This window comes from Mustela lutreola, chromosome 7 (assembly GCF_030435805.1).
Source record: "Mustela lutreola isolate mMusLut2 chromosome 7, mMusLut2.pri, whole genome shotgun sequence".
Taxonomy (NCBI): Eukaryota; Metazoa; Chordata; class Mammalia; order Carnivora; family Mustelidae; genus Mustela; species Mustela lutreola.
In genome coordinates, this window is record NC_081296.1 from 94,138,769 (window position 1) to 94,144,433 (window position 5,665).

General features: G+C 35.8%; 1 pseudogene; it reads left to right on the forward strand.

Annotated features, from left to right (window-relative positions):
• The first annotated feature begins 321 nt into the window (after nucleotides 1–321).
• LOC131835346 (heterogeneous nuclear ribonucleoprotein A1-like) lies at nucleotides 322–1,270 on the forward strand (annotated as a pseudogene).
• Nucleotides 1,271–5,665: the final 4,395 nt, after the last annotated feature.

The window sequence follows — 5,665 nt, forward strand, 5'->3', positions numbered from 1 at the left end:
AACTGACACAGTCAGGTACTTGAAATGCTATAGAAACAGCCTGAAGGATGCTATTACTGCTGTTATGCACTATTATTTCTTCTGAAGTTGTCATTATGTTTTCACAGAATTTTAAATAGTATTTATTCGTCTACATTTTCTAGTTTTGTTTATATTTCATTGTTAGGAAAAAGAAGGCATTATATAAATATCATAAATTGATCAATACTTGAATATTCATGACAAAGATACACACACATACATTCCTATTCATAGAAATCCAAATGGTCGCTTTCTGCCAGCCAAGTAGGCATCATTAAAGCCTCTCCTCCTCCTGCAGTCATGTCTAAACCGGAGTCTCCCAAAGAGCCTGAACAGCTGCAGAAGCTCTTTATTAGAGGTTGGAGCTTTGAAACAACTGATGGGAGTCTGAGGAACCATTCTGAGCAATGGGGAATGCTTACAGACTGTATGATCATGAGAGATCCAAACACCAAGTGCTCCAGAGGCTTTGGGTTTGTCACATATTTCCCTGTGGATGAGGTGGATACAGCCATGAATGCAAGGCCACATAAGGTGGATGGAAGAGCTGTGGAACCAAAGAGGGCTGTCTCAAGAGAAGATTCTCAAAGACCTCATACCCACTTAATTGTGGAAAAAGTTCTGTGTTTGTGGCATTAAAGAAGACACCGAAGAACATCATTTGAGAGATTATTTTGAACAGTATGGGAAAACCAAAGTGGTTGAAATCATGACTGACCAGAGCTGTGGCAAGAAGAGAGACTTTGCTTTTATAACATTCGATGACCATGACTCTGTAGACAAGATTGTCATTTAAAAATACCATACTATGAATGGCCAAAACTGTGAAAGCCTTATCTAAGCAAGAGATGGCTAGTGCTTCATCTAGTAAAGTGATGAAAGTTGTTCTGGCAACTTTGGTGGTGGTTGTGGAGGTCATTTTGGTGGGAATAACAACTTTGGTCATAGAGGAAACTTCAGGGGGCGAGGTGGCTTTGGTGGCAATCAAGGTAGTGGTGGATATGGTTGTATCAGGGATGGCCATAGCAGATTTGGTAATGATGGAAGAAACTCTGGAGGTGGTGGAAGCTATAATTTTGGCAATTACCACGATCAATCTTCAAATTTTGGACCCATAAGGAAGAAATTATGGACAGAAGCTCTGGCCAGTGGTGCTGGTAGAGACCAATACTTTGTCAAACCATGAAACCAAGGTGGCTCTGGCAGTTCCAGCAGCATCAAGAGCTATGGAAGTGGAAGAAGGTTTTAATTACTGCCAGGAAAAAAGTTCAACAGGAGAGGAGAGCCAGAGAAGTGATAGTGAAGCTATACACTACAACAGATTTGTGAACGCAGTCACGCACAGTGGTGACAGGGCTCACTGTTACAAAGAAGATATGTTTTCAACAATACTTGTGTGTATGAGCAAAAAACTTAAAGACTTTATTTGTCACCAATGTATAACAGGTTATTTTAGCTTCTGTTCAGTGAAAAGTGTAAAGCATTCCAATAAAGGGTTTTAATGCAGATTTTTTTTTGCATGTATGCTGTTGATTTCTAAATGTAATAGTCAAATTATAATGCTGAATAAATATCTTTAAAAAAATTCCAAATGGTCATTTCTAACTCTTTAATTAATAAGAAAGGCAGTGAATCTAATCTCTTAACTTATTCAAGCCAATGGAGCAAATGCCTATTGAAAACAGTTTATAGGGGTGCCTGGTTTGCTCAGTGGGTTAAAGCCTCTGCCTTCAGCTCAGGTCATGATCCCAGGGTCCTGGGATCGAGCCCCACATCGGGCTCTCTGCTCAGCAGGGAGCTTGTTCCCCCTCTTTCTCTGCCTACTTCTCTGCCTACCTTCCATGTCTGTCAAATAAATAAAATCTTAAAATAAAATAAAGAAAATAGTTTATAAATTATTTTGTAATGAGCTTTGAGTTTGAACTTTTTAGTGAATAGAGAATGTATCATCTCCTCTTCCTTAAATAGATAAAAATTTCAAGTGAAAAGACATAGCGAAAATATTTAGGTCATGATGACCTACTGTTTTCTGGACTGATTCAATTAATAGTTTATATCCCCACAGAAAATCATCTCCCTGTGTTGCCCCTCTACACATCAAGCTTAGGAGGTTTACATCAACCTAAGATTCTCAAGGTTGGAGACAGCCCCAACTCTGAAGATCACTGAGTCCATCAGTTCTCAAATGGATGCACTTATGTTGTGGTTCTAGTGATTCTTTGTGAAATAAGTAAAATAAAGACAAAATAATGTGTTCCATAAAGCTAATTTCTTTAATTTGGATTCATGTCCTTTAGTCTCAGAAAATACCCCTTCAACACTTTTGATATTAAAATATCTTTTTTATGAAAAGGTAATTAAATTAAGTGGCTACTTTTTCTTCTCTTTTAGGTATTTACTGAAAAATAGGTGACTCTACATTAGGTTTCTTAGGAAATTCTCTGTTCCATGTCTAAAGTCCAAGATTAGATCAACAAAGAGCTTGTTTCTGCCCAAGCCTGAGGCAGCTGGGGAATAAGTGTCTGTGGGATGTGATGGGCAATGAACAGCTTTAGAGACAAATGGAAAATCTGAAGTCCATGTAACTTTAGAAAAATTACTTAATCTAGTTGAATAATTTATTTCTTCACTACCAGCTTAACTAATGTTACCTTTTTCTTGCATTGTTGTAAAAATTAGAAAATGAGTGGTTGGCTGGTTCTCCAACAGTGCAATACAAACAAATGTCACCTTTCAAAAAGACCTTACTTGCTCTACCCTATTTAATATGCACCCTCTTCTTACCCATTCACTCAGCCATCCTCTATTCCAATCAGGGTACTCACTATTCTCTGGATTCATTTTATTTTCCCAACCAAAATAAACAATTAATGAGAGAAGGCACTGAGTCTGTCCCATCCCCACTGCACCCCCAGCAATTAACTACATGGCCAAAACATGGTAGTACTCATTAAATATTCATTGAATATAGAATGAGTATAAAGTGTTTGATATAAGCAAAACAAAACAAAAAAACCTCAATAAATGTTATTTTCCTACGTCAGACTGAGGGGGAAAAATCCATCTCCCAAAATGTCACATTGGTCTTCATCCTCCGAAGCCATCAGAACCCATCCCGAAACACAAGGTATCTCTCTTTCCAAAATATATATTCCCAAGTGGGAAATAATTCTTTAGGTAACTGTTGATAGGGTCATCCTTATTTTAGAACTGGCTACAGTAAGAATGACTATATGATGGTAAACTCAAACTGGGCTTTGGATGCATATATAATTTATTGAATAAAGAGAATGTCTGATCTTTGGGATTCACAGATTGCCAGGGAAATATCATTTAAAGCCTTCCATTTTAAGACCATGTATAGTATCTGGTAATTGCTTGTATTAATTTGCATTTCAAATCAGTATTGAAAAGTCTCATCAGGCAGCCATCTTCAACTAAATTATCTATTCTGATAAAAGCTACCATTAAGGAGTAAAACGTTTAGCTTAACACACACATGCTAAATAATAATATTAAAAGGAAAAGGAAGAAAGGAAGGTAGGAAGGAAGGAATGAGTGAATGATAGAAGGACAGATAGAAAAGAGAGGAAACATAAACCATATATGTGCATATGTATGTCTACCTAGGGATATGATATTCAACTACAGAAAATCAAAGATACAGAAAAAATCTTTGAGAAAGCTGGGGTAAGGGAGATAAAAACAAACAAACAAACAAAAAACTTACCCATAGAAGGTACAAGAGTAAGAATTACAGTGGACTTCTTGTCAGAAACCATGCAAGCAAGGCAAAAGTGGCAGTGAAATTAATGTTAAAAGAGAAACCATCAACCTAAAACTTTGCATCCAGTGCAATTATCTTTCAAAAGTAAAGGATAAATAAAGACAGCTATGAAGAAGAATAAGCATAGATACTGGTCCTACTGTGGTAGTGGGTTTTAGCTCCACTCAACCTCAAAAGGGAGTAACCAAGGAGGTGGAAGCTGTCATCCTCACTGGAAACATCAGGCAGAGGAAGTGACAGAAACCAGGACTGCATGAGGAAAGATAGTCCCTAAGACAGAAATGTCAAAAATAAGAGAATTATTGGTAGGGGTGGGGAGTTAATGTAGGGGCCAAGTATGCTAGACTAGATATGCAATTTGCAACTGGTTCCTTCCATTGCTAGGCCTCATATTTTTGCCTAAAAATAGGAACACTTTTTAAACACCATTTGAACTTAACTCTACACTGTAAATATTAAATCTGTAGCTATCCCGACAAATATATGAATAATAGCAACATATCATAGTAGTAGAAACTTGGATGCTAAATGGTGAGCTATAAGTGATAATATCTCAATCATGTCTCTAAGAAATGTTTATTAGGCTTCTATTCTGTCAGGCACTCTTGTAATCTCAGGGAATTTTCATATAAGTAGTAGAAAACAAAATACAATAAGTAAGTAAACAAGTAAGAAAGATATAAACAACAAACAAAACCTAAAATCAGCAAAAGGAAGAAAAAAATAAAGATGAGAACAGAAATAAATCATATATAAACTAAAACAACAACAACAACAACACAACAGAGCAATGAAACCAGGAGCTACTTCTTTGAAAAACTCAAAAAAAATTATTAATAATCCTCTAACCAGACTTAACAGGAAAAAGAGAATGGACTAAAATAAATAAAATCACAAATGAGAGAGGAGAAATAACAACCAATACCACAGAAATACAAATAATTATAGGAGACTACTATGAAAAACTATATGCTAACAAACTGGGCTACCTAGAAGAAATGGATAAATTCCTAGAAACATATAAATTTAAAAAACTGAAAGAGGAAGAAATAGAAAATTTGAACAGACCAATAATCAGCAAAGAAACTAAATCACTAATCAAAAGTCTCCCAACAAACAAAAGTCCAGGACCAGGACCAAACATTTAAAGAAGAGTTAATACCTATTCTTCTCAAACTATTCCAAAGAAAGAAGAGGAGGGGAAACTTCCAAATTCATTCAATGAGGCCAGTATTACCCTGATACCAAAACCAGATAAAAACATCACTAAAAAAGAGAACTACAGGCCAATATCTCTGATTAACACTGATGCAAAGATATTTAACAAAATACCAGCAAACAGAATCCAACAATACATTAAAAAACTCATTCACCACAATCAAGTGGGATTTATTCAATGGTTGCAAGGGGGTTCAATATTCACAAATCAATTAAAAAAAAAAAAACACATCACATCAATAAGAAGAAAAGATAGGAACCATATGATCATTTCAGTTGACACAGAAAAAGTATTTGACAAAGTACAACATCCATTCATGATTTAAAAAAAAAACAAACAAAAACAAAACAAAAAACAAAAAAAACAAAAAAAAAACCACCTCAACAAAGTGAGTTTAGAGAGAACATATCTCCACATGATAAAGGCCGAAGGTGAAAATCCCATAGCGAACATCATCCTTTATAGTGAAAACCGCTAACTTTTCCCCTAAGGTCAGGAACAAGGTACAGATGTCCACTCCCACCACTTTTATTCAACATATGCTGAAAGGCCTAATCACAGCAATTAGACAACAAAAAGAAATAAAAGTCATCCAAATTGGCAAGGAAGAAGTCAAACTTTCCCTACTTGCAGATGTC